Source organism: Cryptomeria japonica, chromosome 3 (assembly GCF_030272615.1).
Source record: "Cryptomeria japonica chromosome 3, Sugi_1.0, whole genome shotgun sequence".
In the NCBI taxonomy this organism is placed as follows: domain Eukaryota; kingdom Viridiplantae; phylum Streptophyta; class Pinopsida; order Cupressales; family Cupressaceae; genus Cryptomeria; species Cryptomeria japonica.
In genome coordinates this window covers 406,669,200-406,680,631 of record NC_081407.1, presented here as the reverse complement: position 1 = coordinate 406,680,631, position 11,432 = coordinate 406,669,200, and positions in this window count along the sequence as shown.

Genomic DNA, 11,432 nt, shown 5'->3' with positions numbered 1-11,432 from the left:
ATTATGAGTAGATCTTACGTTTCCTAGTGAGTTTTTGTGATAACATTTTATCCTATAATAATATCTTGGTGTAGTAAAAGTTGAATACATTAATAGTGAGTTAAGGGAATACCCTCTAGATCTTATAGAGCCTAACTTATGCAGAGAAGAATCAGTTTATTGCCTTGTGTTCTTTGGTCATTGATTTGAGAATCTTGAGTATTAGAAATGAATATTCTATAAAGATAATTAGACAATCAGTTGGAAACAACAAAAAATGTAAATATGACCCCAAAGATTCTATATCTTGCTAAATATATGTGATGCCTCTATTTATACACTTTGGTTCACACACTCAATGCAAAGAGAATGGCAGAAAGGGAGCTTTTTGTTTTTGCATCTACAAATGCAACCATGTATCCTTGGACTAACAACTCAAGAGATTATTCACCATGCTATTGAATGAGGTTGAAATTGTTATCAAAGCTATCATTTGGGTAAATCATCTGAATGATTTCCATATTCTTGACTACTCTTTGCTAGAGATCTTGTTGTAGAATATGGCATGGGAAATAGGTGAAACTAGATGGGGCAATAAAGTCATCGACAAATATATAGTCTCAAGGATCAAGAGGGTGGCAAAAAACCCATGGTAGCATTGTATCATCCCATCATTTGGTCTAGTTACTAATGTGATATGCATTGTGATTACAACAAGAAATGAAGTCCTAAAGAAAATGACCACTCTATTCAATGACGGAGTAGAAAGGAATAATATGAAAACATACACCTTTTTCATGGCCTGTTAGGAATTTTTTTTAATCCCTATGTAGATTGAAAGGATAGAGGAGATGGCCTCTAGAGTTTATATTTTGTTGCATTATGATGTATAAAGTTCATGCCTAATACTATTATGTAATTCATCTAGTTTTTCTTGTAGAGTCAATAGAAAGGGAGTTGTACCCATGGTAGCAATTTGGTTGAAAAAATAGAGATGTAAAAAGATAAACATATTCTTTGACTGCTTAGTAATTAAGGACAAATATGAACCACCTTCATATTTGACTAAAAATGAATATATTTAAATATTATACAAGAGGCTAATTATAATCATTTTCCATTATTCTTAGTCATTTTTGTGTTTATTTTCTATTATATATATTAACTTTCTAGAATTCTCCAACTGTCTTTTTCCAAGCAATGTTTTTAGACTTTACATAGTATCATTGTTTGAAATGTTAAACATTTACATTCAATATCATTTTTTTTAAAGCACTATTTTACAAATTTGTATGGTATGTTTTTTTATTTGTTAGTTATTGTGAACCTTAAAACTAAAGCATCTTACAACAAAATCTTGAACCCCTCAAAGTTTTGCTAAGGTAGCCCAAAGCTAATGCTCTATTCCACTCACACCTCTTGGCACTATGTCAAGTACAACAAAACAAGCATTGAAATGTTAGGAAAGCACAAGTTTTCCCCAAAAAGCTAACATTAGGAAAATGGATTATTTTTTCTCCTTGCATAGTTTTTCAAGTATATCAATCAAATAAAAGAAGTGCAAAATGTTAATAGAGGTGAAGACTTTAGTATCTCTTCATACTATGTAGGTTTGTATGTGAAACTTGTGTTTTTATCTATTTATACTATTTTCTTGGCATTCTAATGCTTTTTTTTTGTTGTAAACATCGCTTTTAGATGTTTTATAGTATGCTTTTTTGGATTTGTAAAAGATTACACTTGATAATATTGTTTTGAGAGCATAACTTTGTGACTCCCCATTGCATACGTGTTTATGTGAAAAACACTTCAAACTGCAAAAAATGTAATTCAAAGTTTTAGATCCCATTTTGTTGAAACTAACCAAATAAAAATAAATATATATATTTCTTGGCTAACATGATAATTAGGGATGAATGTAAACTACCCTCAAATTTGAATTGAAATGAAAATAATTAAACATTTCACACAAGCTAACTAGAATAATTTTCTATTATTCTACATTATTTATATTTTTTATCTCATAATAAATTGTATATTAAAACCTCTATATTTCTCTTTAAAAAGGAGTTATTTGAATATGTGATGTTTTATAACATTTATGTCTTATGATTGCAGAGGTACTTTGATTCATAATACAATCCTTATCTATCATCACAAAATATTTATATTTTATCCACTATGAACAACTCTAAACTTTACATTTATTAAATTATCTAAATTCATATTATACACCATAGCAAGAATCTCAACCTTCTTTGTAAATCTATTCAAGCTCAAGAATATGAAAACATTCATTTCCGAGAGTTGTAACACAACTTCAAACCCTTCAATTTTTTCATGAAGCCTAAATATTTAACATTTTTTTTAGAACCATGTAATAGATAGGTCCAAATTAAACCACTAGAAGTCCAACAAAACCATTATAAACTATATTATGATTGTTATGTGTTCTAATTGCCAATTTCATGGTAGACATTCATGTGTAAAATGTTGTAAAAACTTGCTCCTTGATTATTTTTACCTTATCAAAATGGCTTCTACTTAGTTTTCTTTTCATGTTGTTGATTTCTAGTGTGCATAACTCTTATTTGTGAAAATTTACATTTAGGTTGGGGTCCCATGGAGGGGGGCCTTCTAAAAAATAGAGCTGGAGCTATTGAGTTTTTTGAAGAATTTTTTAAAGCTGATGGTCCCATGAATTTTGTATGACAGTTCAACTTAAAATTTTAGGCTCCTAAATTTAAGGATGACGACGATCCCATGAACTGCGTCATACAAATCAACTTAAGTTTAAGCTCCTAATTTTAAGCAAGATTGTGGTAAATAAATTTAATTTTCCCTCTAAAATTTAGATGTTTGACAAGTGGCATAAACTATTCCTAAACCGGTGGGGCAAGTTCTAGCCCCACCCCATTTTCACTTGCTTAAATTTGTATGCCTAAAAAGTAAGAGCTTCTGTTTTTTAGGAAAAGATTTCAAATAAATCCCCGTCGCTATATCATCCCTCCCTTATTTCCTGTTATCCACCCCGCTCTGATCAACAAGTTCTTCAGGGTTTATCATTCATTCCTCATAGGGGAGTAATAAACATTCGGCTATTAATGTGTAGTGCAAGGCAGGTTGTATCTCCACGACCCCTATTGATCAATAAGTTGCGGTAAAGAAGAATAGTTAGTAGCTGCTCAGGTCTCTGAGCTGTATCTCCACATCTGACAAGTTCAGGAGTAACCTGGTATTCTAATCTTTGGGCGAGGAGACTGAGTTTACCATTGTGCGTGCAGAGGTGGCCACTATAATATAAGAAGCAGAGTGGTTGATAAGTGGCAGCCAGACTGTCAAAATAGCCCCGCCAACACCACATATCCTACTCTACATTGTTCTGTTCTCGTTCTGGATGTGTTCCGTACTGAGCGAGTTAGACGGTAAGATCACAGAACTAGATAGGGGCGCACACAGCCTTGAGCGATATATATATATATATATATATATATATATATATATATATATATATAAAAGTTATAGTAGTGACGATGGGGTGTGTGTGAAAGGATAGCCTATCTCCTGATCACCTATATATACGCTCTGACCTCCGAGCCTAGCTCACGACCATATCTACTATCTATAGTTCGTGGGCTAACATTGTTGAATAAACCGACGATGGGCATAACAACCCAACTTTCTAATTCCATCCACAATTTGAATTTCCTGAAGATTTGGATGACATCACCAAGGAATATTCTCCTTTCCTTAATACTTGGCAAGTATTTTTGGCTTCATCTTCATGCTTGGGCGGAGTTTTCATCTTCTAACATGATGCTTGGGCGGAGTTTTATGACTTCTATCATCATGTTTGTTTGCTTGCCTTAAACTTCATTCATCCGATTCATAGGGCGGACCTTTGGAGGCTCTCTCCTTTGGCAGACTTCACTCACTTTGAAAACATCTTGCATGTCCAAGTGTAGGGCGGACCTTTGGAACTTCTACTTGGCATCAAGTATCACTACATACTTAGCTAAATTTTTGTCATCAATTCTCCTTCATATTGCACCATGTTAACCTCTCCATTTACTGACTTTCAATCTTCATGTTTCCATCATTGACGTCTCTTACATAGGGCGGAGGTTTTAGGTTCTTTGACACCACACTTGGAAGTGTTTACTAGGGAGGGCGGACTTTCTTAGCTCATGGAAGGTGGACTTTCTTTCTTCTCTTAGGCAGCTTGGAGGGCGGACTTTTTATTTCTCCAACACCTCCAACTTTGACAAGGAAAACTTCTCCAACTTAGGAACCATTTTGCATATCTTTCAAGGAGAACTTTGGAGTTAGGCATCTTGCTTGGGCGGAGTTTATGACCATCACCAAGGCAAACTTTTCTGATCTTGAGCACCTTTCACTTCATCCATAGGGCAGAGTTTTGAGCTATCATCCCATAGGATGGAGTTTTAGTCTATCATCCCATAGGGCGGAGTTCTAGTCTATCACCAAGGATGGCGGAATTTTGTGCTCCCTCTTCAAGGTGGACTTTTGTGCTCCTTCTTCAAGCATGGTGGAGTTTGAAAGAATCATCAAGGGGGGCAAGGTTTTATGACTTCTCTATGCAGAGCAGACTTCTATGACATATCCACCATAGGGCGAAGTTTGGAGAGACAACCTCTAAGGTGGAGTTTTGGGAGGCCTTAAGAGGCTTGCACACCATCATGGGCAGACTTTTAACATCCCTCCAACAAGGATGGTGGAGTTTAGAGACCACTCCAAGGTGGACTTTTGACTACTTCCTCATGCATGGCAAACTTTGGTGTTCCCTCCAACATGGCAGACTTTCTTCACTTCTCATGAGGGTGGACTTTTGAGCCTCCAACTTCATGGTGGACTTTTGGGAGATCACCATCATCTTGCTTGGATAGGGCGGAGTTTCATAGACATCGTGACTCTTTGCCAGGGCGGACTTTTGGAAGGCCACCAAGAGGGCAGACTATATATGAAATATAACATTTAAGTATAAGTGGTATTTCAATATGTCTTTTATCTTTGTTATATTTCATATATATTGTCAGGATGTTTGAGAGTGGTTTCAGATCTCTAGGACTAATAATGCAAAATCTAGTTTTTGGAGGATTCTCCAATTTTCCAGACTTAGTCAAATTTCAGGATCAGGATGACATTCCAGACTTAGCCAAATTTCAGGACATTTGAGGACCAGGATGACATTCTAGACTTAGATGATTTTTTGAGTTGATTACCATTTGAATGCGCCATGACCCCCTAAAATATAGGAACTTAGCTTTTTGGGTCAAAAATTGAAAATTTTTTATCGCGATCGAAGCAGGTTAGTGGTATCATTGCAAACCCAATGCCAAAAACAAAACTTCCTAAAAAATAGGAAAAATAAAAAAATAAAACTTTCTAAAAATAGAAAGTCATTCAAATTCGTCCACATCAATTGCGATCTTCATCCTTTGGCCTTTCTAGGCACTTTGACGGTATACAGACTCTGTTATCACTTGGCTTGCAAAAACTAGCTTTCAATCTCCAAGACTCGAACTGTTCAAAACTGAGCAAGGCTTGACAAAACTGAAGCGAAAGGCCACGAGACACTAACAAAAACCCTAGAAAGCAGGAAAAGAGAGGGTCCCCATTTGCAATGGAGCGATGTGTGAAAAAGATCACAACAGATCGTAAACACAATTATTCAATATTATTTTCTCCACATGTATATGCCTAGAATGGGATAATTAATGGCATGGGAGGTGGATGAATGAGTGACCTTTGGGCTTCTCCAAGTGGATGCTTGGAAGAAGCAACAAGTATCTCTTAGTATTATGTCAGTTATTGCATTTAATGTAATGTTTATCTTTCATGTTTGGGCACCCAATTTGGAGGGAAAGTATTGGAGCCAAAATAAGCGTCCTTTTGACTTCTGTGGGAGTAATCCAAGGGTTGGGATCATTTGGAAAGAGGATCCTTCTTTGGATGCCTTGTTTAGTGGTTTTGGAGCTCTTGTCATTCTATATAAATAACTCTTTGGATGTAGAATTTGTGTTAAATAGATGAATGTAGAGTTACTATGTATGAACAAGGACAAGTGGGAGACATAAGGAGATTGTTCACAGGTACACAAGTGTTTCCATGTTGGAGAAAAAGATAAGAATGGAAGTAAATTTATATAATCACATTTATTGTTGATAATACTTAGTTGACCTCTCTTCTTGGTAGAGTTCTTTCTTGCAAGGGTTTCTCCACATAAATCCTATGTTAGGTGATGCCCTAATGTTATTGATTCGTGCCTCGTTATTGTTGTCTTATGTTGATATTATACTTTATCTATGTTTGTTATAAGTTCACATAAGGTATTGTTAATAAGCATGATATGAATGTTGTTTCTTAGCATCATAAAGACAAAGGATCTAAGCATGCTTTTCCACATTAAGGAAACTTAATTTTCAAATTTTCATATAATTTTTAGATTTTCATGTTGTAGTTGTTCAAGCCTTGTATCTCATCCTTTGATTGGTTTATTAGTTACTGGGCGAATTTCACAATCTTTGGTGTTTGAGCATGCATATTTCTTGACATATATTGAGGCATTTGAAATTCCACACCAATATAATCTCATCTCCACCCCTTCATATATCACAACATATTTTACTAATATGAAATTAAATCCACTAGACATGATTGTTGCGGTTTTTTGCATGAAAGGAAAATAAAGAGTTTGCATGCCAACTACTATATGTTGTAAATCTAGTTTTCATATAATCTCTTTATTATTTTGATATTTTTATTCTCTCTTTATACAAATGTCTTATATTTATATCGTTTCTTTATATATTAAATAATCTTACTATTATCTTCGATATTCTCAAACATATTTTTTTCATTAATCTTCATTTACAAAATTAACTTTAATTGAAATTATATTATACAACAATATAACAAAATAAAAAAATTAATTTAAAATAATAAAAAATCAAAAGATTATATATATATAGGATTACAATGATATCAGCTTTTAAGAAACTCAAGCAAAAGAGAATGGCATTAAAATCATTTAATAATAGTAAACTGAAAATAATTATTTTTTAAAAAAACGTGTTTAAAGCAAATCTTTACTTTGATAAAGATTTACTTTTAAGAGATTTTTCTAAGGTTAATTTTAAAGTGAATCGCCACCATTTCAAGCGGGTTAACCAAATCAAAGGACGGATATTAGACTTGGAGGTTTGGGGAACTTTTGGGAAGGTTTGGAGTTTTGTTTTTTTTTAAATTAGAGGAAGGTTTTGAGTGCACGAAAATAAGGATGATAATAAAATAAAATAAAATAATCTTTACTTTCAATTAAAATATTTTTGAAATCCTTTTAAATGCTATTTTAGTCTTTTCATAGGTATTGATTGTCAACACTCACTTCTATTGATATTTTTATATTTTTAAATGTAGGAAGTGGTGGTTTTTTAAAACAAATATATTTTAATATTTTATTGGCTTATTCAAACTTAGGTGGGTGTAAATAATTTTTCATAAATTTATTTTAATATTTTAATTGGTTCATCTACAAAATAGATAAAAATGAAGTTCGACGAAATGATAAGTGGTATTTTAGTATATTTCATTGTTCAGTTTAAGTAGATATGATTGGCGAGGAGTAAATTTAGATTTATTCTTATTGTGTGTCAAAATATGAGCTTTTGAACAAGGTATGACATTCATCAAGCATAAAGGATAGAGAAATTTCAACCAATGCAAAACTTAGAAGCATGTAAAAAGGCACAAAAGGGTATTGATTGTTAGTTTTCAAACTATATGAAAGCTTAGGAAACAATCCTTTAAATTTCTTTGTGTTGTAATCACGTGTCTCAAAATGTTAATTTTAAAATAAGACATAGACATCCATTGAAGCAAAAAGTATAGAGGAATTCCATCAAATCTTTTAGTTGCCATTGTGTCAGTCAACACAAATGCAAAATGTAGAAGTGTGTAGAAGGAACAAAAGAGTGATTGAATGCTATTTTCTAAAAGTTATACAAAACCTACAAGACAACCCTTTAAATATTTGCATGTTTCTTTTGTCACGTGTGAAGACCGATTGTGATGATTGGGTTGTTGCGATGATTGGGTTGTTGCATCTAGCAATAATGGATGGTGTGCTTAGTTTTAAATAGCTCGGGAGGCATGCTTGGTTTTAAACAATGGATGGTGTGCTTGGTTTGGAACAATGTGTTAGGGATTTCTATAATAGAGTTTTGATGAAATTGTTACATATCTACATGTTATATTTATATAATATTTAATTAACATTTAGTTTTCAAATAATATTATTTTTTATTTTATAATGGAAACTAGTTTATTTGATTGGTTGTGTTTGGTTTGGATTGAAAGTTTAGGGCTTTGTATGGTAGGATTTTGAGGAAAAAGTAGGATATCCCACAAAGTATAAGATATATAGGAAATTTGATCTAATGTTGTGGTTATGGTGGCTCTTTTAGTTATCTAATATTGGTTTTGTTGTGCTTGGCAACAACGAGAAGTGCACCTAGTTTGGAGCAACTATTTGGGGCTTTCTATTATCAAGTTTTGATGAAATTACTAGATAGTTACATTTAGTGTGAAAAGCTCTAATAATGGTTCAAAATTATTAAATAGTTTGCTAAAAAAAAATGTTTAAACAATGTCTTTTGGTGCTATATTTACATATTTTTTTAGTGAATGGTGTTATTTAGGGATGAACATTAAGTTTCTAAATTTTGGTTGCTAAATAAATTACCCTCAAGTTTTATTGCAAGCGTAAATATTCTAATATTTAAACTTCATAGTAAATGCAAATATTGAACTCCAATTTTTAGAATTTGGAGTATAATTTGTTTATATGGTACACAATAAAGCATTAAACCCGCAAAAATCTATTGATATTTATATAATTTTACATGAATGAGAATCATGCATGGTAGAAATAAAAAGCATTGGTAGAAAACTAGATGGAGTTCATTTTCACAAGATAAAAAATGAAAAAGCAAGCATTGACAATATTTTGCATAGATGTATACAATTGCATTAACAACTACAACGTCTAGCAAGCACAATGGAGTTTATAGTGTTGGGGTTAGCCAAGATCCCAATGCACAATACAACCTTCTATAAGTGAAACCAAATTAGCACAAATAACAATATCTATAATATACAATGAGATAGTATGTAATGTGCATATTAGCCTTTCATACATAGACAAGGATGAGGCAGTGAGAAGGTAGGATTGAAACTATGAGTACCCCTACAAAGGTGCAATATTTGTGAGCTCACTTACAAGTGTGTAAGCAAGTGGAAAGTGTGAATACACTAGGTGTGTCACAAAGTGAGGACACGTGTCTCAACCAAATGAAGTGAGACAAAAATCTAAACATACCTGAGTGGAGACTTAAGCAATGTTAATAGGTCTCTCTCTAGGTATGCTATAAGCTAACTAGTTTGATAAAGTTATTATTTACACCGACACATCCTCTTGAGTGTAACTTACTAAGTAATGTATGCAAGATGATGACTCCCAACTACTAGGAAATGTTAGGTACTCTTCTCCAAAAGAGATGATACAAAATGAATGTACAAGTGAAGAAGATAGGTCATAGAAGGAAAGAATCATGATGACCTACTAAGGACTAATTTTAATCACAATGTACAATGAATGTTCCACATTATAAGAGAAAAGAAGAGACCATGTATCCCCTACATAGGATGATTCTCAAATTCTCCATGCATTGTCCTATAGGAAAGAACTTATGGATTCTCCCTATAAAGCACCTATAAATTTTGATGCAACAATTGATGTACAATTGGAACAAAAGAAGTGATCTCTTGTTGAAATGAATATCTAGATGTTCTCAAAGAACCAAGTTTGAACTCAAAAAGTAGTAGATGAGGAGATATTAATGCATATCATCTAACTGCATTTATCACCCATTATACTTGTAGGGGCCAGTCGTCAGACTCGAGGGGTGGATAAACAATCTTGTATCCGCCTTCACGGGAGTGAAACCGGTGGTGCGGGATGGGAACTTAAGAGATTGGGAAGGAAGGTGGTGGCTGGATGGAGAGAGAGATTGAGAGAGATTTGCCCCCCCTCCCAGAAGTTGGGTTCTGGCGAGAAAGGAAGGTGCCCAGAGATAAAGAAGTTAACACGCACGGGAAGGAAGACTAGTCTACAATTTCAGTGAGGGATGGCCTAATTATGTTCCGACTAACGAGACTACCCGGGGGATGGAGCCTAACAAGGATGGCCCTTTTTAGCCCTACTATTCTATGGCGAAAGGAAGGTGGTTTAAGCAATGCCCTGTTGCGGATATCATTGAGTTCCAACAAGTAAGAAGTTATCTAGCTCTGAACCCCCGGTTAGAAAGAAGGTTAATCCGACCCAGGGGCGACCACCGGAGGTGATAAAGGGTGGCACGGAGAGAATTAAGATAGGGACTCAGCCGAGCCCAGCCGAGCCAATACATCTAGTTTGGCTGGCTAGTCTAGTTATAGTTTTGATTGTTTGGCTGGTGTAAGCTAACCCATCTCCTAACAAAGCCAACTAAAGTCTAAAATAGAAACTTCCTCCATGAATATTCAAGACTGAAGCTGATTTAGAAACAGGAATTGGAAGGATATTTGCATATTTCTAATTGTGAAAACCAACTCTAATACAAATAAGACATTCCTCCTTTCAATATTACACAACAAAAGTTCAAACTTTCTGAGCGAATTAAGAGCAAATTTTAAAGTTATCTTGCAGGTTGGAGAATTTAAATGTGAAAATCCCATTCTCATGGCTAAGTATGAAAATGAAATAAAATCTCCAAACACTTAGCCATTTGCAGCCTCGATTTTCTTTAATCCAAGATAAATTTCTAACTTGTTTTCCTTTGGTTTTACATGTCGTAGAAGGAAATAGAAGTGGGATCATCATGGAGATCGCAGTTGGAGTTCCAAGCCAAACAGAGGATTGAGGAGAAGTTCATAGGCAAGGTTCATTCAAGTGTGAAGATAGCCAAAATTTGACTAAGTATGGGAAATGTTTCACAAGAAAATTCCAATTTCCTCCATTATGACGAAGGCATGGAGAAATTCTTCTCCAAATTTCAGGGTATCAAGGAGGAGGGCATGATCACATCAAATGTCTGAACAACTTGATCCTATCATTTCATATTTGCAAGGGGTTATCTAGAGCTTTTACCCTTCTCCCGCACAACATAAATTGGTAGCTGAAGGCAAGATCGTCATAGAAAGCACAAATGGAGTTTCAAGCCAAATTCAAAATTGAAGATAGGACCATGAGCAAGGTTCATCCAAGCATAGAGAGGGCCAAAATTTGGCTAAGTATGAGAAATACTTCATGAAATGATTTCTTCTCCAAATTCGAGGCACTTGAAAGAATCTCAAGGCATTAAGAAAGAAAAGTTCTCAGACTTGGTGAAAATATG